Here is a 26587-nt window from a genome sequence, read left to right on the forward strand (position 1 = left end):
GGATAAGTCGTAAGGTCAGTATTGCCTCACGTGTTCCAATATTTTTACGGAATCCAAACTGATCTTCTCCGAGGTCGGCATCTACCAGTTTTTCCATTCGTCTGTAAAAAAATCGTGTTAGTATTTTGCAGATGTGACTTATTAAACTGACAGTTCGGTAATTTTCACATCTGTCAACACCTGCTTTCTTTGGGATTGGCATTATTATATTCTTCTTGAAGTCCGAGGATAGTTCCCGGCCTCATACATCTTGCTCACAAGATGGTAGAGTTTTGTCAGGATTGGCTCTTCAAGCCCGTCAGTATTTCTAATGGAATGTTGTGGACTCCCGGGGCCTTGTTTCGACTCACGTCCTTCAGTGCTCTGTTAAACTCTTAACGCAGTATCGTATCTCCCATTTCATCTACATCTACATCCTCTTCCATTTCCACAATATTGTCCTCATGCACATCTCCCTTATATAGACCCTCTATATACTCCTTCCACCTTTCTGAATTCCCTTCTTTTCTTAGAACTGGATTTCGATCTGAGCTCTTGATATTCGTACAAGTGATTCTCTTTTCTCCAAAGGTCTCTTTAACTTTCCTGTAGGCAGTATCTATCTTACCCCTGGTGAGATAAGTCTCTACATTCTTAAAATTGTCCTCTAGCCATCCCTGCTTAGCCATTTTGCACTTCCTGTCGATCTCATTTTTGAGACGTTTGTATTCCTTTTTGCCTGCTTCATTTACTGAATTTTTACACTTTCTCCTTTCATCAATCAAATTCAGTATCTCTTCTGATACCCAAGGATTTCTACTACCCATCGTCTTTATACCTACTTGATCCTCTGCTGCCTTCACTACTTCATCCCTCAGAGTTATCCATTCTTCTTCTACTGTATTTCTTTCCCACATTTCTGTCAATTGTCCCCTTATGCTCTCCCTGAAACCCTGTACAACCTTTGGTTTAGTCAGTTTATCCAGGTCCCATTTCCTTATATTCCCACCTTTTTGCAGTTTCTTTAGTTTTAATCGACAGTTCATAACCAATAGATTGTGGTCAGAGTCCACATCTGCCCCTAGAAATGTCTTAATTTAAAACCTGGTTCCTAAATCTCTGTCTTACCATTATATAATCTATCTGATACCTTCTAGTATCTCCAGGATTCTTCCATGTATACAACCTTCTTTTATGATTCTTGAACCAAGTGTTAGCTATGATTAAGTTATGCTCTGTGCAAAATTCTACCAGATGGCTTCCTCTTTCATTTCTCTCCCCCAATCCATATTAACCCACTATGCTTCCTTCTCTCCCTTCTCCTACTCTCAAATTCCAGTCACCCATGACTATTAAATTTTCGTCTTCCTTCACTACCTGAATAATTTCTTTTATCTCATCATACATTTCTACAATTTCTTCGTCATCTGCAGATCTAGTTGGCATATAAACTTGTACTACTGTAGTAGGTGTGGGCTTCGTGTCTATCTTGGCCACAATAATGCGTTCACTATGCTGTTTGTAGTAGCTTACCCACACTCCCATTTTTATTCATTATTAAACCTACTCCTGCATTACCCCTATTTGATTGTGTATTTATAAACCTGTATTCACCTGACCAAAAGTCTTGTTCATCCTGCCACCGAACTTCACCAATTCCCACTATATCTAACTTTAATCTATCCATTTCCCTTTTTAAATTATCTAACCTACCTACTCGATTTAGGCCGGCCGTGGTGGCAGAGCGGTTCTAGGCGCTTCAGTCTGGAACCGCGCTACCGCTACGGTCGCAGGTTCGAATCCTGCCTCGGGCATGGATGTGTGTGATGTCCTTAGGTTATTTAGGTTTAAGTAGTTCTAAGTTCTAGGGGACTGATGACCTCAGAAGTTAAGTCCCATAGTACTCAGAGCCATTTGAACCTGCTCGATTAAGGGTTCTGACATTCCACGCTCCGATCCTTAGAACGCCAGTTTTCTTTCTCCTGATGACGACGTCCTCTTGAGTAGTCCCCGCCTGGATATCCGAATGGGGGACTATTTTACCTCCGGAATTTTTTACCCAAGAGGACGCCATCATCATTTAATCATAGAGGGCAAGGCCGTTTTGGTTAGTGTTACAAGGCCAGATCAGTCAATCATCCAGACTGTTGCCGCTGCAACTACTGAAAAGGCTGCTGCCCCTCTTCAGGAACCACACGTTTGTCTGGTCTCTCAACAGATACCCCTTGGTTGTGGTTGCACCTATGGTACGGCCATCTGTATCGCTGAGACACGCAAGCCTCCCCACCAACGGCAAGGTCCATGGTTCATATGGGGGAAAGTTGTATTGTACCTATCGAAAAAGACCCCACCGCCACTTTGCGAAAAGAGATAAGTGTAGGACTTCACAACACTAAAAAACTTGTAGGGGAATCTCGTAAAAATGGCTCATAAATATGAATCCGATTCCGCCAGTCTTAAGGAGCCAATTTAAGGTCCATAATATTAATCATCCGATCCGTCCGACAGCGGACAGCACCAACAGCGCTTATCATAAATTAGCCAGATGTCTGCATTATAAAAGAAAAGAAAATTTTGTATTGCTCTCATGTTTCTAAACTCGTTGCCTTTGACATCACAAGTCTGCACACTAACGTGCCAATAAACCAAACTTTAGAAATTTTAGAAGCTAACTTGCGTTTCCACTAAAAATTATCCGATAGTGAGATAAATGAATTAATGACTCTCTTTCGCATTATCCTGAAGTATAACTATTTCTCTTTCAATGGAAGAACATATTCCAACCATTTGATCTAGCAATGGGAAGCCCTCTGGCAGATATTTTATCTGAAATCCTTGTAAATCCTATGGAACGCCTTTTCTTTCAAAATAATACAGATTTAGCGAGCAAAATTTTCTTTTATGCAAGATATGTAGACGTCTTACTCTTCATAAGTAACGGTTCTGAAGATGATATAGAAAAATTTTTCACAACTTATAATAAACTCCACGAGAAAATAAGCTTTACGCTGGAAAATAAATCTCCGAATAGATCTCTGAATTATTTAGACCTAAATCTGTCAATAGAGGCCAACCGTATTAGTTTAACATTTTTCGGAAAAATACCTTTTCCGATGATATCATCCCAGCCGACTCTACACACCCCCAAGCCCTCAAAATGGCTTTCTTCCATTCTTGCATACACCAAGCGCTCACCATTCCTCTTTCAGCAGACGCAATGGAGAACGAGTTATAAACCCTAGAAGTTATCGCCTATAATAATGCATATAAACGAGAAATTGTGAGACAGTTCTTTAACTGGAAAACAGGTAGAAAATCATCGACCTCACCTACACTAGGTGTCGCACCAGAGGACTCCAATAGCTTCATTTCTATTCCCTTCGTAGCCAAAACATCCTATAAAATATGTCAACTCTTAAAGAGCCACGGCTTTAAGATTGCATATTCTACGAATAACAGTCTCAAGAAGAACTTGGTCCACTCGTTAAAGAATACTAATGACAAATTATCTCGGGCGGTTGGGTTGTTTGGGGAAGGAGACCAGACAGCAAAGTCATCGGTCTCATCGGATTAGGGAAGGATAGGGAAGGAAGTCGGCCGTGCCCTTTCATAGGAACCATCCCGGCATTTGCCTGGAGCGATTTAGGGAAATCACGGGAAACCGAAATCAGGATGGCCGGACGCGGGATTGAACCATCGTCCTCCCGAATGCGAGTCCAGTGTCTAACCACTGCGACACCTCGCTCGGTTACAAATTATCTCGTTCTGTAGTGTACAAAATCACCTGTAGTGATTGCCCGAGTTATCACATCGGCCAGACAGGGAGAGCCCTCTAAGCTAGGTATAAAAAACATACACCAACGAAAATTGGTGATGGCACACGTGGCTCGACTTCTGCCGAGCATCTTGTTCAATTGGCCCATGCTCCTAACCCATCCGGTAACACAGAGCTATTAAATTGCGAGGTTAAAGGCTTGACATCCTTGAGGAGTTGCAAATCTTTAAACACCTGTTGCATGATAAAGAAAACCTACTTAATGACCAGCTACAATTGAGAAATAAGAACTTTTTCCAAGGTCTTCAACCTTTGCTTCGCCGGTCCTGATGTTACGTTGCCTTTGCAGTCGCTGACGCCTGACTCCACTTTCTTTAGACGAATAGTAATGTATTCAAAATTGAGGAATAATTTTGCTGAGTAATAGCTAGTCTTTCTTACGCGCTCTGAATCCGTTTATAGGGTTCTCGTTCTCCTCAGAAGAAAGTTCGGTTACATATTAAGCCAATAACAGTTTTAATGGTTATATTAATCCAGTTCCTAACGTAAAGGTAACTACTCTTATGCATCTATATTTCTACACACGCAAGCGCATGACCATCAGCGGTGCTCGCTCAATATCCGTTCACCGCGATTAGTTCTGGAGTAGCTCTCGCTGCCTACCGACCTCGTTAGCGCAGTGGGACCTGCTGTTTCTCTTCAGCTAAGTAATGTAGATTGATGACTGGGTACTACGGTGCTATAGTCTTATACTTGACATGGCCAGACTTTGGCATGCAATAGTTTAGTGTCAATAACTTCTGAAGAAGGCCAAATTATTTTGGCTGAATCTTGGGTAAAGATTGGTTTCTATTTGCAACAGAGGCTGACGTGTTATATGTTTAAAGACTCGAGTATTTGTCATACTACATACAGGGTGTTACAAAAAGGTATGGCCAAACTTTCAGGAAACATTCCTCACACAGAAAGAAAGAAAATATGTTATGTGGACATGTGTCCGGAAACGCTTACTTTCAATGTTAGAGCTATTTTATTACTTCTCTTCAAATCACATTAATCATGGAATGGAAACACACAGCAACAGAACGTACCAGCTTGACTTCAAATACGTTGTTACACGAAATGTTCAAAATGTCCTCCGCTAGCGAGGATACATGCATCCACCCTCCGTCGCATGGAATCCCTGACGCGCTGATGCAGCCCTGGAGAATGGCGTATTGTATCACAGCCGTCCATACGAGCACGAAGAGTCTCTACATTTGCCCTCTGCAGGGCACTAAAATGTGTTCTGTAGAGTATCCATGTAGATGAAGTGAAATTCCGCAACGTGCGTTGCAGTGAACTGATCTACAACGGGTAACGTCACAGTAAGTGACTTGCAGTTCCAACACACAAAACTAAAAGAGTACAAATTCTACATAAAATTACAAATCGAATTTTGAAAGAATAACGTCCAAAACACATCTGTAAAAACTTCGTGAATGATTGTAAAGATACTAGCGTCCAAAACGGTATTATGTACGTCATTTCATCTTACAAAGCGAGATGGCAAGCTGGTAGCACACTGTACTCGCATTCGGGAGGACGACGGTTCAAACCCGCGTCCGGACATCCTGATTTAGGTTTTCTGTGATTTTCCTTAATCGCTTCAGGCAGATGCTGGAATGTTGAGGAGCTGGCCTTAGGAAAATCGTACTTGTAATTAGACAGTTTCAGAGCCAACGTTCCAATTTTGGTGCTGTTCATAGTGAGACAGACTGGGAAGGATTAAACAAGGTCTTAGCACTATGGGACATAACATCTGAGGTCATCAGTCCCCTAGACTTAGAACTACTTAAACCTAACTAACGTAAGGACGTCGCACACATCCATGCCCGAGGCAGCATTCGAACCAGGGACCGTAGCAGCAGTGCAGTTCCGGACTGAAGTGCCTAAAACCGCTCAGCCACGGGGGCCGGCAAACAAGGTCATAAAAAGCCGATGATATGTAAGCAAATATAACATTCTATCGCACAAATATTGATGGAATTTCGTAACACCGTAGACAACAGTGAGTGCTTCTTTTTAAAGCTGACTGTAATTACACCGCACCTTTTTTAAAGAGTATTCGAAGCAAAAGTAATAAGGGAATTAGAGGAAGCAATTGTATGGGAAACCACAGCTCCAACCCTGTAATAAATTGCATCCATAGGTAACACAGCAATCCTAACTGGATCAAAATGAATGACACAAAGATGACTTTTTCTGAAATGCATCCTGACATTCTTTGGGCCACACAAAGGAAATACCTTTCCGTTGCAGCTGGTTTAGCGGAGTAGCTATTTGCACAATGTTTGCAGTTAATGTAATTTAATGAGTAAACTTGCTACTCCTTAAAGTTGAAGGGCGCTGGTAGATCTTTAATAGTAGACAAGTGAGCATGAGAAGGATGAAAACCGTGTGCATTTAATAGATTTAATATTCAAGTTCTTCATAGAACAAGTAGCTTTTTTTTCCTTCTTGCACTTTCAGCCAGCCGTGGAAAGAACTTGAAACAAGCAGTCTAAATATGCCAAATGTTCAGCAGGTAGGAAACACAAGACAACAATATAGTTCAAATAGTTTGTACAAGAGAACACCTTTGCTAGTAATTGTTCTGGGAGATACTGACAAAAAGCGGGAGCTGAAACACTTCCAAACTACAGTCTTTGTAACTAGCACGAATGCAGTTGAGTGTTGATCACGAAATATTGCCTGGATTGCTCGTCCATCGTCAGATGTAAGTACGCCTTACCTAAATTATTCTTAGAACTGCCATGATGTCTGATTGATAATGACCAAAGGTGATTCCCATTGACCTGAAACAGGCTTGATAAACCCATTCTCTTTCTTGGTTTGCAGTTGCTGAGCAACTTGGTGACATATTGTTTGAGGGACAGGTCATGTGCGAAAAAAATTGAGCTTGTATATCGTGTTTAACAGTAATCTGTGCTTCAGAATCTTTAAACCTTCATAAACCTGGTTCAAACAGTTCACTGTACTTACTACACAAGCCACAAACATTAGTCTGAGGCAGTGACACAACGATTTGTAACATACTGTCTTGTATGCACAGCCTGAACAAGTTAAACATGTATAAATCAAAAATGATTGCACTGTTACATACTGAATACATGATGTGAATACATTTCATACCTGCATGAAATATTCCTGGAAAACTGCATATTCCATGTACTACTACTTCTTACCTTTTATGTGCATTAAAAACAGAGGCAGGCTACTGTACCTGTGGACTGTCGATCCTTTCATATGTGTCTGTACTAATATGTGAAGCAAAAAGCATCTATGTCTAAATTAACTTTAATTGACTTTTGAGCCATGCTTATTAGAACAAAAAATTTGGTCTGCTATCTGTACAATATAACAGAATATTATTGCAACCCAGAAATATGGACCCTCACTTATTCTGGCTCCAATGCCAATGCTGAAATTATGTACACTTGTTGATGGCTTCGTTGACGATGTACACCTGCCTAGTGGCATTCCTTGCCAAACGTCAGACTGTCTTGTAAATATATTGTCTGAAAATGACCTAGCCAATCACACTGGAAACATTTTGCACCATGACAAGGACAAGCTTTTCTGAAACGATTTGAAATGCTCTAGGGACAAGACCTCCTCATTGCCTTCTGTACTACATCCCATATACCACAAGACTGAAAGTTTCTACATCTATGTTTACTGTTAGGCTGAGCCCTATTTCTATTCACTTTAATATTATCATGAACCTTAGACTGAGTGCCATGTGCATGTTTAACAATAGAAGTAAATGGAGGCAAAAAGTTAGATCCAGTTGGGTGTAGCTTAGTTTGGGATTCCCGAACATATAGATAAGAGTCTGACAATTTGAGAATAGCATTATGAATATGGGCATCTGACACATTTGGTTAACATGACATCATTATTTCTGAGTCCACAAGAACACTTAATCCTGCAAAGTCTTGTAAACACTTCAAGTTCAGTAATCAACTGTTTTAAAGTTTGTGCAAGCAGAATCTTGAGATGGAGAAATTTAAGACTTGCTGTGGCAATGTGCATCTGAGCATCTGCAAGAGGAGAACCGAAAGAAAAATTGGAAATGATTAAATGGTTATAATATTGAAACAATTATGAGTTTTTAAAAATAATGGAGCTAACAACTGAAATTATATTTCCCTTTTCTGCTAACATATTTTTTGGGAAAACAAGAAATAGAAAAACATTTCATTCATAAGTAATTGAAAATTCATTTAAGAAACTAAAAAATATAAGTTTTGAAAAAAACATTAACTCACTTGACACTAATTATTTCCTAAATATGTCAAAAGCAAAAACTATGTAGGTAGTGAAAGAAAAATTAAAATTACACAGTGGATTGAAAATAAATTTGATATTTTATTGCCAGTACAAAATGAAGACAAAAGACAAAGTCTTGGAATTTGGGCTTCAAACTCAAAATTAATTATTGTATTTGTGGTGTCAAACTCAGAATTACAGAATTACTAGAGAAAAAATTTAAGAAAGGGAACCAAAATATTTTAACAGATATATCAAACTCATGGCTCTTACTGGACACTAAATAGAAATACTTGATTACAGTTAATAGACATGTTCCATTATGAGGTTCATGTTATATTGCAACAACAGTAAAATAAAAGAAAAACAGGATTTTACTTATGTTAAAAATAATGACCAAAAATCTTTTCTGTGGTCTATTGCTGCTGTATTAAATCTAGAATTAAAAATCAAAAATAGAACAGGGTTCTATAAAAAACTGATATGGAGCTAGAAGAAAGAATTATGTAAATTTGTTTTCCTACAGAATCTGGCGATATTACAAAAAATTTATTTTTAAATTAATGTATCTATTAATGTTTTTTCTTTTGATGTAAAAAATAAAGTTTACTGATTAGAAATAACAAAATCTAATAAAGAAAAACATATTAATTTATCATACTTTAAACAACATTACTACTGAATAAAAGATTTATCTAAACTTGTTTCAAGTCCAATTAACACAAAGGAGCATCGAAATTCAATTGTGATTTCTGTTTATTACATTTTAATAAAAGATTAGGCAATGACTGAAATATTTCTTTAATTAAGAACGCTTTAAAGTATACTACAACAAATTCGTGAATACACAATATTTAAAAGTTATAAGTATGTTTTTTTTATTTATGCAGATTTTATGAAGAAATTCATGTTATTAAAAGTAATTAAAATATCCACAATCAACTGATATCGATATTTGAAATGTTTTCCATAGAAAAAAATTAAAAGATACTTATAATCATAATGACAGATAAACAAATGAATTTTAATTGAAAATAAATAATCAGATTTACACTATAAAATATCAAGAACATGGACCAAGCAGTTTTTGTTATTATATTGTCCACCTCTGTAGCACAGTAGTGTTACCACCTACTATGCAGGGGGCCCATGTTTAATTAGAGGTTAATAGGTATTGTGTATCCTTCATCATGAGCTTCATCATCATCATTAACTTGCAAGTTGCAGATGTGGCATCCCAAAAATGACTTGTAATATGTCTGCCAAACTCACCCAAATGGGGCCTCCTGGGCAACAATGCCATATGATCATTTCCATTTCACTTTTTTGTTATTATATTAAATATAAAGATGGATGATGTAAAAATCCATTTGTGTATACTGCAGAAGAAAAAATTAAACCTCTAAATTCTGAAGAACAGTCAAGACACAACAAATGTAATATGTTTCTTGGTGTAGAAAACACTATGCAAAAACATAACACATTTTTCATCACATTCATCTAATAGGAAGGTTTATAAAATATTGCTCAGGTAAGTAATATAATTAAGTTGTTCACTATAAAAATCTTAAACTATATTTATGTCTAGGAGTGAAAATAAAATAAAAATAGTTAAATATTTAAAATTTAAACGATATGTTTGATAAAAAAAGGTTTATAGATGTAATACACAGGTGAGGATTAAAGCAAAAAATGTTTTTGTAAAAGATTTCTACAAAATTCATGAGTAATTCAATGTCTGGAGAAAATGGAAAATATTAGAAACAGAACAACTCACTATAATATGATGTCAAAATATGGAGAAACTATTGAATTCATGAATGAGCTACTCACAGTTATTTCTATAGTGAAAAATGGAGTTTTGAATTATATAAAATTTATATTGGATAGTTTAGCCACTTGTGATCATCCAGGATATTGTATTTATAATGTACTTAAGGTAAATAACAAAGTTTTAAGAGAATTGGAAGATGAATGTAATGGAAAAGTAATGGCAGAATTTTGTTGTTTAAGAGCAAAAATGTATGACTTAAAAGGTGGTGATAAAATGAGACAATAATATTGTAAAAATTAAACAAGTTTACTAAATTATAAACACTGTTCATTTTACGATAAAGAAAAATATAGAACTATGAATTTAATATGAAGCTATAAATATAAAATTTATGCTCTGCTAACTAACAAACGTTTAAGCACTTACAGCAATAAAGAATATATTTTAAGAAATAAAATATATGAATTGGCATGTGGCATTATATAATTAACTAACTATATTAAATTATTATTAAATTTATATTTAATATGTATATGTTTTTCATAAAAAATAAATCTATTATATTTTCATTGTTCCTGAGATATATTTCCACTGTCATAATTACCTTTTAAACCCACAACATCAGAAATATTTCAAAACATTATTAATCAATATTCTTAATGTAGGATGTGTATGTGACAGTTACAGTTTTTATAGGTTTACGAAATAATACTTTCAATGTTCTTTTTAAAATGTGTTTTATATTACAAGTCCCTAACTCATCCAAAACTCTGAAGAAAAATTTTTTTGCTTATGCTGATTAATTAAGTAACATTGCAGTAACTATTCTTGTGTAATATTCTAGAATACATTTTTTATATTTATTAGAATATTTGTACTCAGATGTCGGATTCTTATGAAAACAAATTATTTCTGTAAAATCTTACCATTTCATAGTTTTCTTGAATGTATATTTTCAGAATTTATTTTTCATCATTCCAATTGATTTTCAAGTGGTCTTCAGCCATAATTATTCTTAAGTGTTCTCCATAATGATAATCAGGAACATATTTTCTGTACACACAAATAATTTTATTATTATTATAAATATATTTTTATGACATTAATTCAGACCATATCTACACAATTTTCTGTAACCTTCTATTGTATAGTTTGGAGAAGTTTATGTATTAATTTATTTTCACGACCCTACAGTTTGTATAAATTTTAGATTTGATGGTTTTTGCTTACTTACAAAACAATTGCTAGGAAAAATAAAAACGAAAAAAGGTTATAATATTAAAAATGAGAAACTTTAAAAATATAAAATTTCGAATAAAACTTTTTCGAATAACTATACTTGTTCATATCGCTTGTCAATAATAGACTTAAATGTACTGATATGCAAGATTTAATGATAACCAACAAAGCAAATAATCCTCAGTTTAAAGACATAGATGTTGCCAACATTCTAGAATATAAAGGTACTAACAATGTAATTAGCCAGCACATTGAAATGGAAAACAAAATAGTATTTGAAACTTATTAACTTGGAAGCATTATTGGAATTAAAAAGAAATGAAGAATCATTAATATTTGTTGGTGGACATTGCTTATATTCATAATTTTTAAATCACTGAAGGAAGAAGTGAAACAATACAGAAAATAGATTACACATGAAGTTTTACCATAATTTTGTAAAGATGGAGAAAATAAAATTAAAAATTAATTAATACAATTACATAAATGTTAAATAGAAGACATAAAAATGTAATTCAAGTAAATAATTTATATGTTGTACATCACACTGATGACTACTTTTTAAGATCAAATTTCGTTATTTTGAGATTGTTTTGAGGTTATTCAGTTATTGGAACACAAATGAAGAGATTAGGAACTAGAAATAAATGAAATGAGAAATACACATCAAACTGTAAGCAAATATTAAGATGCAGAATTTGCGCCAAGTCAATAAATTTTTGGCATACAATTAAAGAATATTAAGAATTGAATTTCATGATAATTATTTTAATACATTCCATAAACCATATAATAAATCGAATAATTAATATTTGAGTATGATTTCCTTGATAACTGACTCACTAGCACCATTAAAAGCTACCACACAACTATTATCATCAGTAATCCTGAATCCTGAATTCTTATATCATGAATTAAAATAAATAAAGGATATTTTCATTCATAAATTATAGGAGCACCTAATTCTAAATTACGCTAACAGAAGTGATAATATTAGTTTCTTGATGAAAACATAATCTTTTTCTACAAACAATCAATCAGCTAAATGGAAATTTATACTAATTAACTCAAATACACATCCAATACTGACAAACCGATTCCACAGACCGAACAAGAGGAGAGGGGCTAGTGTAATTGTTTAATACATCCATACAAAAATGCACGGAAGTATGTTTTTTAACACAAACCTACGTTTTTTTTAAATGGAACCAAGTTAGTTTTGTTAGGACATTGAACATATAAACAAATATGTAATCAGTGCCATTTGTTGCTTTGTAAAATGTTAATTACATCCAGAGATATTGCAACCTAAAGTTGACGCTTGAAACCTCCGACGTTGTGTTGCGTGTTGCAACAAACACGGGCCACGGTAGGCGAGCAGAATCTGCAGGGACATGTTTACGATGATGACTGTGTTTACAAGTATGGCTGTAGTGCACTGTTGTGGTTTGGTATAGCTGTCGCAGTGTCCGCACGTAGCACTTGCTGCTATTGTTATTCTGCATTCGTCTCCACACGCAGACCAACTGTAGTACACTGTGTTACCAGACGTCTGTGATAGTGTAGTGTTGTAGGAACTGTGACCATGGTGTATTCGAACTCTGAGAAGGTGGATATGATACTCATCTATGGCGAGTGTCGATGAAATGCAACTGAAGACTGCAGGGTGTATGCAGAACGGTAACCGGACGGAGAGCATCCAACGTGCCGCACATTGCAAAACATCTACCAACAACTGTATGCAAAGGATATGGTCGTAGCATGCAAATGGGTCCGTATCAGGCCCGTCACAGGAGAAGCAGGTGCAGTTGGTGTGTTAGTTGCTGTTGCCATGAACCCACACATGAGTACACGGGACATTGTGAGAGCCGGTGGACTGAGTCAAAGTAGTGTCATGCGCATACTGCATCTTCACTGCTTTCACCCGTTTCATGTGTCGCTACATCAGCAATTACATGGTGATGACTTTAATCATCGAGTGCAATTCTGTCAATGGGCATTAACAGTGAATGCGTTGCAGTTCAACCTGTTTACCAATGAAGCAGGTTTCACAAACCACAGGGCAGTGAATCTATGGAACATGCATTACTGGTCCATGGACAATCCTCGCTGGCTCAGACAGGTAGAGCGACAGCGACTGTTGGCTGTAAATGTATGGTGCGGAATCATTGGCGACCACCTCATTGGTCCTCACTTCATTGCAGGGGCCCAAACAGCTGCAACATACATCGCGTTTCTACAGAATGATCTGCCAACGTTGCTCGAAAATGTCCCGGTGAAAATGCGTCGATGTATGTGGTATCAGCATGATGGTGCACCTGCACATTCCGCAATTAACACTAGGCAGACCCTTGACAGGATGTTCGACGGGCGTTTCATAGGACGTGGAGGACTCATAAATTGGCCAGCCCGTTCTCCTGATCTTACACCTCTGGACTTCTTTCTGTGGGTACGTTAAAGGAGAATGTGTACCTTGATGTGCCTACAACCCCAGAGGATATGAAACAACGTATTGTGGCGGCCTGCAGCGACATTACACCAGATGTACTTTGGCGTGTACAACATTCATTACGCCAGAGATTGCAATTGTGTGCAGCAAATGATGGCCACCACATTGAACATCTATTGGCCTGACATGGCGGGACACACTCTATTCCACTCCGTCACTGAAAACGGAAACCACGTGTGTATGTGTACCTCACCCCTCATGGTAATGTACATGTGCGTCAGTGAAAAATACCAATAGAAAGGACGTAATGTGGACGTAATGTGCTGTTCCAGTCTCTTCTGTACCTAAGGTCCATCTCCGTTCCCTTTGGATCCCTATGTAATTTGGTGCTCTCCGATACACACGATCAAACAGCGGAGGAGTGGTACTCAAGCGTCAACTTTAGGTTACTATATCTCTTGATGTAATTAACATTTTACAATGCAACAAACGGCACTGATTACGTATTTGTTTATCTGTTCAGATGTGCTAACAAAACTAACGGGGTTCCATTTAAAAAAAACGTAGGTTTGTGTTAAAAATTATATTTCCATGCTTTTTCTATGGTTTGTATTAACCAATTACACTAGCCCCTATCCTCACGTTCGGTCTGTGGAATCGATTCGTCAGTATTTGATGTGGTTTATGAAATATATCCTGCGGTAATGTTAGGTGATTCACCCTATATATATATATATATATATATATATATATATATATATATATATATATATATATATATATATATATATATATATGAGGGTCACTCCAAAAGAAATGCACATTATTTTTGTAAAAATTCAGTTTTCATTCTGCATGGGTGAAAGTTATCCGTTCCCATGAGTGGCGCCGTCACAGTATGTCTTCAAGGCGGCTGTTACACCTGACGTTCGTCAGAAGCAATGTGCTGTTACAGAATTCCTGTGCTTTGAAAACGAGACAGCGGGAAACATCCACAAGAGGTTGAAAAAGGTGTTTGGAGATTCTGCTGTCGATTGTAGTACATCACTCGGTGGGCAAGCAGGTTTCGTAATGAAAGTGGGCACGGCAGTATTGAGGATTGTCCACACAGTGGCAGGCCTCGTACTGCACACACTTCAGACAATGTGCAGAGAGTTAACGAAATGGTGTCTGTTGACAGACGCACCACAGTGAACAAATTGTCATGCTTTGTTGGTATAGGGGACGGTAGTGTTAGCAGACTATTGAAAGTGTTGGCGTTAAAAAGGTTTGCGTCAGGTGGGTTCCCAGGCTGTTGACAGTGGCGCACAAAGAAAGAAGTGAACTTTTGGACAGTCTGAGAATTGTGGAGGTGAGTTGTGACAGGTAATGAAACATGGCTCCATCATTTTTCACCAAAGACGAAGAGGCAATCAATGGAGTGGCATCGTGCGAATTCACCCAAGAAAAAAAAATTCAAAACCACACCTTCTGCTGGAAAAGTTATGTTATGGTGGTTTTCGATTCTGAAGGACTCTTGCTTGGGGACATCGTGACAAGTGGAACCACCATAAATTCTGATGCATATGTCACATCACTGAAGAAACCTGAAGTTCGACTTCGACCACATCGGCAAAAGAAGAATGTTTAGCTGTTGCACGCCAATGCATAGCCACATGTCAGTCATAAACCATGGAAGCGATCACAAAATTCGGATGGACAACACTGAAATACCCACCTTACAGTCCTGACCTGGCTCCATGTGATTATCATCTCTTTGGGAAACTGAAAGACTCTCTTCGTGGGACAAGGTTTGAAGATGATGACTCCCTTCTGCATGCTGCCAAACAGAGGCTCCAACAGGTTGGTCCAGAATTTTACCATGTTGGTATACAGGTACAGGTTCCAAGATGGCCTAAGGCAGTTGAGAGGGATGGACATTATGTGCTTCACAACATATGTGCTCGCAGAGCAAGCTCTGAGCAGCAAGGCGCGTGCACGGGGCAGCGCGAGCACGCTACCCACACTACTGGAACAGAGTGGAGAGTGGGGAGAGTCACGTGGGGCATACAACAGCTGCCGCCAGTCAATGTAAATCCGCGGCCAACTGAAGGGATATCACTCACGAATTATTACTGCGACAAATAAAATAAAGGAGAATGTATACTTGCCACATAACTTTATTAGCTTAGTGTATGCCTCTACATTCGTATTAATTTGTGGACTGTTACACAATAAAAGGTGTCACTGAAGTGTGAGATTCTTGGTTATCTTGTACTTTTTGCCCATTACAATTGCGTCTATGTTCGGAGTAATTGTTCTTGTGCATTGTAGGCGCAGCGTGCAGTTTAAATTTCGATCAGACGATGCGTTTCTCAGGTGCGTCTTGTTATATTTCATTGCAGAGAACAGTTGTTCACAAACGTACGTGGAACCGAACATTGATAGTATTGTAGCCGCCAGTTTGTGCAAACGAGGAAACCTATCCTGAGGGAAGTGTCTGCAGAATTCCCAAATGTTTTTCTTGTTGTGAAATTTTTCTCTGTATTCTCTGTCACACTGCAGGTCAATAATTTCTAGTTGCAGCTCAGAACGAGTCTCTTCAATATTCGCTGAATATGGAGAGGAGAACAGATCAAAATCACTGTCTAGTGGTATCAGATCTTGAAAGCGTTGATCAAATTCTTCCTTAATGGCAATTAAACTATGTGAATAATGTTAACAGTCTTTGTGAACATATTGCATGGATGATAAATTAGGAAAATGAGCTAGATTTCCCGTTTCCAGCGGACTCACCCAAAGTGTCAATTTCATTTTAAAAGCTCGTATTCGATCTATGAAATGAGTAATTAGCAGATCTTTACCTTGTAGCGAGATGTTCAGAGCATTCAGATGGCTAGTTAAATCTGCTAAGAACGCGAGATCACATTTCCATGAAGGCTCTTTCAATTCAAGAACACACATGTTATTTATTTCCATGAACATATTTATCTTATCTAATAGGCAAAAAAAATCGATTTACTAATTCGCCACGACTAAGCCAGCGGACCTCGCTGTAATAAGGCTGGCTACCATACTGGCTTTCCACATCCTCAAGAAAGCTTTTAAATTGCCTGTGTTGTAGCCCATGCTTTCTTATATAATTGGTTGTATGAACAACCACACTCATCACATTTTTTAGAGTGATACTTTTTGCACATAAGTTTTCCTGGTGGATCACACAGTGAACGCCTCTTATTTCATTTGGCATGGTCAGTTTTTGCATTTTCTCCTTCAATAGCACACCGAAACCTGATTTTTTCCCTGTCATCACTGGTGCACCGTCTGTAGACGCTGAAACCAAAGAATTCCACGACAATCCTATATTTTTAACACTTTCTTCAACACTACTTAAAATATCAACTCCGGTTGTAGTGCTCTTCATAGCTACTACATCGAGGAGCTCCTCCAACACCTGAAGATCGCTATTAACACCTCTAATAAATATGGCAAGCTGCGCTGTTCCAGTGCTATCAACACTTTTGTCCAGAGCTAGAGAATACGCCATAAAATCCTTACAGATATTTGCAAGCTGGCTCTGGACGTCGTCTGCCATCTCCTGTATGCAATGCATAATGGTCATGTTAGATAATTGCCCAATCCGAAACTGTTCAACTTGAGATGGACACAAATGTTCCGCTGCAACTACCAAACATTCTTTTATTAAATCGCCATCAGTGAAGGGGTGCAGGGTTTTTGCTAGAAGCAAAGCAATTTTGTAACTTACTCTGAGAGCTGCCTCAGTTGATTTTTCTTTGTCGTCCAGATCTTCTTTCGATAGCTTCCTTCTAAGTTAAATAACTTCATGTGCACGGTCTGGTCCATCACATTTTCCACTTCCGTAGTCTTTCGCGTGGTACGACATATAATGTCGCTGCAAATTAAATTTCCTAAAAGAATTCAGCGTTTTGTGACATACTAAACATTTTGCAACACCATCTTTTTCTGTAAAGAGATACAATTCCTCCCAATGGGGTTGAAGTGCGAAAGCATGGTTGGGGTTACACAACGGCGACTTGACATGATTCTTAACCAGCGAAGTGACTGTTAGAGCTGATTGTAGTACTTTAAACGTTACACAGTCGGCGCGAATTCAATAGGCACGCTGTGGCCCTATTCAAACATGCGTGCGCATTTCCCCTCCCTCTCCTCCCTCCCTACTCCATGACCTTGCACCTGCTTGGGAGCACGTGTCTGAGCAGAAGCGAGTACTCGCACTCAAAACCGGGCAGTTGTTAAGCCTTGATCAACACACTGTAAAACTGTCAAACATGTAGAATAAAAGAATGATTTTTTAAAAAATTGTGTGCATTTCTTTTGGAGTGATCCCTGTGTTCGGAGATATGACAGGTAGATATTTTTCGACTACCCTAATATTTTTATAACTTTCTCTTTACTGCAATAGATAATTTTCTGTGTACAGTTGAACTACTATTTAATTGAAGTGACTTATTTTATAAAAATACGAAAATATTTAATTAAATGAGAACTGATTGATAATGAAGAATAAGAATTCCAAAAAGGAAATTAAAATATAAGTGTGATAAGATCTTCCCAAATGCTATTCAGTGCTCTAAAATGGAATGAAACAGACGTATTAAAATAATTGATAATTACATCTTACCTTCCAGTTTTTAAATGAGGATCAAAGTAACCACTTATGTACCTATTCTAAAAGTTTACATCAAACCAAACATTTATGTAAGGTTGCAAGAAAATGAAATCTCCAAAATCAAGATGTAGTTTGACTATATTTGACTGGAGGCAGAGATAAAGGAATAGATCATATTTATTTAGGCCTAGTATGTAAAAAATATCAAAAACAATTACTTGGATATTAATTAAATTTTTAGAATATTTTAAAGCTTGATAAAACAATTTTACATTATGTTTACAAGTTCATTGGTGTTATTTAAAATTTGATGATACTAAAGAAATTTTTAGTAAATGTTGGAATAATGGTAGATGTCACCTTATTACAGTAGATTAGACAAAAAGTGTAGAAACAAAATTAAAGTTTTTTAACAACAGAGAACATTAAGTCATAAAACTCAGAAACTATACAATTATAAACCACAAACACATAAAATACAGAACACAAAAATTTTAAAATATAAATTATAAATGTTTTGAATCTTTATTAAACGTTTGCAAAATATGAACCTGAATTGTTAAAGAGGCTAAGTGAGTGAGATTAAAGGAGAATTAAAACAAGAAAATAAAAATAGGAAAAACCGACTAGAACCAAATAAGAACAATTAAAAGAGAATAAATGATACAACATGAAAAGTTCAGCATGGAATCGAAACTTTAGGGGCTGATGAGGTCTATAGAAGAAAATAGGGAAGTGGAAATAAAAAAATGTTCCTACTATTCCTTAAAACCAATAGTTAGATTAATTTAAGGACTATCAATGAAACAATTTGAAAGTGATTAAAGAGGTTAAAAACTAAATTATAAATAATAAGTTCATTAAAGAAATATGAAGAGGTTAAAAACAGAAAAACGTTAAAAGATAAATCAAGGGTTTGGATTATGACTGGGTCACAATTTTCAATCTGTTGGGAAACTATCAAAGAAATTTTATGGAGCTAAATGAACCATCAGTGATACCACTTGTGTAGGTAAATAAGGATTAACGAATCTCTTAAATAAAAACTATGGATGGTGTATTGTTAAAATTTACTTCTGCAAATTTATCAAATTATGTAGATAAAATATTCCTGCTAAACATGGTACTCAGTCCATTGGTTATTGTAAAGCATAAGCATAAAATCTGAATTTAATTTATTTGGTGTCAATAAATCAAAATAATTAATTAACTATTTGGGAAATGTGATTCAGAATGTAATTCTGAAAGGAGAAAAATTTTGATGATTTTGTATGTGTGTTAATGGTATTAAAGACGTTTTTAGGTAATTATAAGTTTAATAATATTTAGAATTTAATAGACGTTTTACCAATAGATTAAGATATGAAGAATGAGAAAAAATTTCAGATCTAGGACTAATAAACATTATTTTCAAAAATATATTTACGAGAAACAGACTCAAAGATTAAGAAAGAAGAACAAACAAGTTAGTAATGAATTAAAATGAAAAAACAATAAAAGTGAATTAGGAATAAATAAAAAATTAATAAAGTGTTAGAATTTAAAATCAATACAAAAACTGATTTAGGAGAAAGTGAAAAAAAATTATAAAAGAATTAATGAACATGAAATATATGAAAACAGGAAATAAAAATACAAAGTTTTACGAAGATTTACTCAGGATTTTTATATTAGCTGCAAGTTACATTAATTTTAATAATAAAGTATTATTAGTTGTAAATTATACAACTGATAAAAATGAAGTACAGAACAGAAGATGTTGAGAAGAACTATTTTATCTGAATACACACTCTTTTTAACACAATGACTTTGTTAATAGATATTACATATAAAAAGGAATTATTTTTATTACAAAGGATGAGTATCACAACATCCTAATAAAATTTTTTACAATGCTTACAGGCGTTGACATACATCAATGGGTACAGATGAAAATGTGTGCCCCAACCGTGACTCGAACCTGGGATCTCCTGCTTACATGGCAGACGCTCTATCCATCTTTTTTTTTAGTGTTTCTGTATCTGTGGGAATTATTGACTGAAAACGAGTTTATCATCAATGGGTACAGTACTGCTAAATATTCAAAATGATTATCAACCTAAGTCTGAGTGCATCCTCGAACTGAGGTGTATTTATAACACTGTAGCTAGACTCTGTATCCTTATCTTCTTTGAGTGGGCATTGGAAGACATTTACACACACGTATACAATACTATGAATACTTTCACCCTAACTTAACCTACTCTGTTTTTATTTTTATTTCTTTTATTTTTTTAAAATAATATAGAAAGAAACTGAATAAATCTTCTTTCCATGACAATCTGTCCAATACCCGTAAGACAGAAGAACACGAAATCAAGCAAGCACTTCTGATTTGTTTTATGTTACAGCTTCTGGCAAAATTAGTTTTCCTGAGACACTTTGATTGCTGTAGTACAAAAATAAAGAAATAAATGAATTCCAACTTAATTATAATGAAGCAAAATCAGTATCGCCTCGCTGTAGTGTTGTGCATCAACCAAAATTGCCGCTTCATTATGGCAAAGTGTGAAGTAAGAAATTTTGAAACAAAACTTTGTATTTTCGACTCGTTTTAAGGTTGTGGTGCTCTGCCATTATATACTGTATACACTTGTCTATGCTTGCATATGTATTCGTAACTGCAAAATATGCAAACTGGCTGATAATCCAAGTGTAGCTATTGTGCTTTGTTGCAGGAAAGAAATGCCATTCTGGTTGAAGGACATCTTTAAGTGTTATAGCAGAGTCTGTAGTTCTAGTAATTATTGCGAGTTTCTTTCTAGTCCAGTTCCATATGTGGTATTGGTCTCGGCAAATGAGAATGTGTGCCAAGGTATCTACAGTATGGCAATGATCGCAGTATGGACTCTGCTCCATTTTGATATTGTGCAGCTTTTCACCTGTGGGGACCTTCTCGTTTACAATGTCATACCATGTGGACACTACTTTGGAGTGGAGGATGGGATTGTTAATGTTTTTCCAGACATTACTCCAGTTGACTGCTGGATATTTCGCTTCCACTGGGTTTTGCCTATGGTGTCTCGTGAGGTGGTAACATGTCTTTCTGGTGTTAAGCTCCTGTGAAGTATCTTGAATATAGCTCATTTCCAGGTAGTAAGTCCGGACGTGATCGTGTTGAGCGCTGATGCGACCAGCATCGACTGGGGCCTTTTTGCTCGTTGGGGCTAACCTGATGAATAACGTTTTCGTAATTGTCGAATGGGGTGTCTGCAGTATTCTGCGGATTCGGTCCATATATATGGCAGTGCATTGGTTCTTAATGTCTTTGATGCCCAAACCACCAGCGGCGCGGGTTAACACTATGGTTGGCATGGTGACTTTAAAGATGTTTCCGTTCCATAAGAACCAATACGCTGCAGCTAAAAGCTTTTGAGCTGTATCCTGGGGTACTGGTAACACTGCTGCGATGTGATACATTTTGCTTAGCGCATAGCTGTTAATCAAGAGAGCTCTCTGTATCCGATTGAGCCTTCTGGTTTTGTGTTCACGGAGAGTAGCCCTGAATATATTTAGTTTACGTGGCTACTGTCATCTCTCTTGGGTTGGCCATTAGAATCATACCTAAGTGGTTCGTTTTCTCTGTCCTTTGTAGCCATGTTCTTTGAATTGTCTCCATATGGGGTCCGACAGGTAAAACTATCGATTTGTGTTAATTGAGTTTGGCTCTGGAAGAAGTGGCGTAAGCGTGGATTATTTGTTGAACGACTTCCATTTCTGAGTGCGTGTTTACTACTACACTGATGTCATCAGCATAAGCGTGACACACGGTTTTTGTACTCAACACCTGTAGACCTTGTAACCTGTGATGCAAGGTTAACAGTAACGGTTCTACGGCGATTGCGTATAGTGCCATAGAAAGGCGGCATCCTTGTCTCACTGATTGCTTGATCGGGACTGGTGAACTTAGCTGACCATTAATTTTGATTCGAGAGTAAGTTCCGACTATACATTTGCGTATGATCTGAATAAAATGAGCACTGAATCCCATCCGTTGCATTATAGTTAGTAGAAAGTGGTGGCTGATGCGGTCAAAAGCCTTATCTATGTCTAAAAACATGAGACCAACATTGCATTTACATAGACACGACCAATATATTATGTACCTATACTCACATAATGCATTCGACATTGATCTCCCTGGGACAGCACTCATTTGATAAGGGCCAAATACTTTCGGCTTGATGAGGCGGGTGAAGATTTTATAGTCGGAATTGAGCAGTAATAGTGGTCGAAAATCCTTCAGCGTAGTGCTACGTGGTTTTTTGGGAATCAGGACAATCAGTCCTTCGGTAAACTGAGGTGGCATCTGCACGTCTCCCATTAATTCATTGCAGATTTTGGTGAATTCTGGTCCTATTATGTGCCAAAAACAAGCATAAAATTCCATGGGTAGGCCATCTAAACCAGCAGATTTCTTTGTAGGCGAATCTTTGATTATGGCACATACTACTTCCTCAGTTATGTGGGCTACAACTGTCGGCGTTGTCAGTCGGATGGACCGTGGATTGAATGTGGATAAAAGCAGCTCACTTGCCGACGCATCAGTCGCCGACGCATCGTAAAAATCTGTATAATGTTGCAGCACGTAGTTTTTTACTTTGACTTGTTGATCGTATTTGTTCCCCTGTTCATCACTGAGATTGTGGTTTAACTTTTATTTACCTCTCTTGGCTTCCCGTATCACGTGATATACGGACATATTCTCCTGCGTCAGTTGAATCGGAGGTCGTGATCGAACTTTTTTCCCCTCTAGTGATTGTCGTATCAACGCCGTTATTCTTGCTATATTGCGTTTTATTCTAGAGCTGTTTGCTACTAATCATATAGTTTGCGGAGGCAAAGTAAGTGATATTCCAAGGTGCGTTTTCACCAGTACGCTTTCGTGTGACCACATCGTGCGATGCATTTTGTTATCTGTGGTTTCGCAGACTGTAGCCACCACATGATAGGTGTTGTATATCTGGATTGCGTCCGAAGACAACGCTGCCATGTATCATGGATCTCCTGTTTCAGTACTGCGTCCTCCAAAAGTGACACGTTTAGCTGCCATACGCCCCTTCCCAGGAATGCTTTTGTTGAGTGTGCTGCACGGTTATATGAAATGCGCAGTGATCCGAGAAGTTAAGAGGCCAAATTTTGCAGTCAGTTACATTATGAATAAAACCTTTCGTTACATACAGCCTGTCTAGTCTGCTTGCCGAAGTACTGGATACGTACGTGCATCCTCGGGTGTGCGGGCGAAGATGGCACCAAGCATCTATCATATATAGTCCGTTAATTAACATCAACAGCTCCTCACAAAAGTTGAAGTTCGGGACTTGATCTTCTGGACGCAATACGCAGTTAAAATCTCCACCCAAAATTATGTGCAGTCGAGGATCCGTTATTAATGGGACAATTTCGTCCCGGAACAGGTTGCCCCTTTCTCGTTTTCCGCTCGATCCAGAGGGAGCATATATATTAACAAGAAGCAGATCATATATTTGTGCAGTGATGCCTCGTCCAGATTCAAGTATTGCTTTTGCTGTACATGGTACGCCGTGTTTGAACAATATTCCCGTTCCACATTCACTGCCTATGTTTAAGATCGCCTCATATCCGTACACATCCGCTATTTCGGTCGTAACTACCTCTTGTAACATCGCTATGTCAATGTCGGCGGCATATAAGTAGTCCTTCACAGATTGTAACTTTACTTCCGAAACTATTCTGTTTACATTGAGCGTGGCGATTTTATACGCCTGCGTCATTCGGTAGTCCAACTAAGCGCTTTCAGTGTCGTCAGACCATGCTGTCCCAGTATCAGTTCCGCAGCGGTCAACAGTGTCCATTGGTTCTTCAATTGGTGGGGCGATGTTCATCTGTACGTCCTCATTCGGGTTGGGGATGTCTGGTTTTCCGATGTCTGCGCCTTGCTTTCCGCTTCGATCTGTTTCAAGAATTTTTTTGGTACGGGAGAGTTTTTTCTCCAGTTCTTGAATCTCTTAAAGGCTCTTTTCGTGATTGCCGTTTAGGTTTCACCGGCTGCTGTCTGATGTTGTCTTCCTCAGCATTCTTCAAATCTTCTAAGCGGGTGTTGTTTCGAGCCAAATTGTCGACCGTGCTCTTGATGGATGATGGTGTCAAGAGAGATATCGGTTCACTATGAGATTGCTCATTCCGGGATGGTTCTTGCATGTCATTTTCAATGGCAGAATATTCGGAGAATTTGCTGTGGCTCCCAATATTTTTCTGTGTCTGTTGTATTGAAACCGTTACAGATGTCACGATTTCCTTAGGCTCGGGTGGTCTAGCTTCTGTTGTGTCAGTAGTGGCAATGTGGGCTTCTTCTCGGGTTGGATGGTTCTCCGTGTTCACATCAGGGCTTGGGGTCAGGACTTGGCCGCGGGCAGCCGTGGCGTAAGTCGCTGGCAGCGCAGTCATAGCCGGCGGTCTTGCTGATGTATGACGGTACATGCTTGTCCAAATCGACCTTTAATTATCTCACTCCGTTGAGAACTTGGAATTTGCGTGCGTTGGACCACCGTTCTGCAACATTTCTGAGAACTTTACCGTACGGCGCTATCATTGCGTTTATTTGTTCCGCCGGTACTTCGAATGATAGTTCGAATATCCTGATCGTTCGTATTCCAAACCCTGCATGTGTTACGGTGACTTCGCCTACGTTTCCATCACAATGTTTAAACTTCATAATTCCTCCGCAAGACTCAACTATTTTGCCACGTAAGTTAGCATTCTTCAGTTTCACAAATACAACGCTGCTCACTATCGAAAGATGCATTCCACTGACATCCTCTGAATCAACTTTCACTTCGTATTCCAACCAATCTTCGATTTCGTGCAGTTTAGGTCGGGCGTAATTACGATCAAACGAGAATTTCAAAGATTCTTGTCTGTTCAAGTGGGCCATCACGAATTCATATTTCAAATTTCAATATGCGTAGAATTTCTGCAACGATGCAAGAAGCACTGCGACTTACCACGCCGAAGCACAGCAGACCGCGGCGCACGAAACTCAGCACACGTCCGCACAGCACGGCTGACGGCCACCGAGGACACAGAAGATAGCGCGACTGCAGGGACTTATCTCTGGCACGCCTCCCTGACACCCACATTCTCAGCGTATTGTCCCGCACTACATTCGTAGTGCCCCAGCCCATTATACTCATTACTCGCGGCGCGTTGCCGATTCCCGTAAGAGTTCGGGCACTTGTTCTGCATCCGCACAGAAGAAGAAGATGGTCAAGTGGCTGGTGAGCCTTAACTGTGTGTATATATATATATATATATATATATATATATATATATATATATATATATATACTAAGATGATATCTGTTCTTTCGGACATGTAAGAAAGAACAGATACCATCAGTGACCAACCAGTGCGGATGAACAACAAGTGCCCGAACTCTTACAGGAGTCGGCAACGCGCCGCGAGTAAGGAGTATAATGGGCGGGGCACTACGAATGTAGTGCGGGACAATATGTTGAGAATGTGGGAGTCGCGGGAGGCGTGCCAGAAATAAGTCCCAGCAGTCGCACTATCCTCTGTGTCCTCGGTGGCTCAGATGGATAGAGCGTCTGCCATGTAAGCAGGAGATCCCAGGTTCGTGTCCTGGTTGGGCCACACATTTTCATCTGTCCCCGTTGACGTATGTCAACGCCTGTAAGCAGCTAAGGGTTGTCATTCATTGTAATTTCGTTCTAATGAGCTGCTTCGTCACTGATGGCATCTGTTCTTTCGGACATGTTCGAAAAAAACAGATACTATCTTAGTATATATATAGTTACGGCTCACCGGCCACTTGACCATCTTCTTATTCTGTGCGGATGCACAACAAGTGCACAAACTCTTACGGGAATCGGCAACGCGCCGCGAGTAAGGAGTATAATGGGTGGGGGCACTACGAATGTAGTGCGGGACAATACGTTGAGAATGTGGGTGTCGTGGGAGGTGTGCCCAAAGTAAGTCCCTGCAGTCGCACTATCTTCTGTGTCCTCGGTAACTAAGATGGATAGAGTGTCTGCCATGTAAGCAGGGGATCCCGGGATCGAGTCCCGGTCGGGGCCCACATTTTCATCTGTCCCCGTTGACGTATGTCAACGCCTGTAAGCAGCTAAGGGTTGTCATTCATTGTAATTTCATTTTAATGAGCTGCTTGGTCACTGATGGTATCTGTTCTTTTGGACATGTCCGAAAGAACAGGTACCATCTTCTGATTAGATCCATTATAAATGGTTTTTGAAAGCCTGCGACTGTAGATATAATAGGTTTGTTTATAAATAAATAATCTGCTACCAGTCACGATTTTTTTCTTTATTTTATTATTCGCACGACGCGTTTCGAGAAATAATTCTCATTTTCAAGTGCGTTTTTTATGT

Source organism: Schistocerca cancellata, chromosome 7 (genome assembly GCF_023864275.1).
Source record: "Schistocerca cancellata isolate TAMUIC-IGC-003103 chromosome 7, iqSchCanc2.1, whole genome shotgun sequence".
Lineage (NCBI taxonomy): Eukaryota > Metazoa > Arthropoda > Insecta > Orthoptera > Acrididae > Schistocerca > Schistocerca cancellata.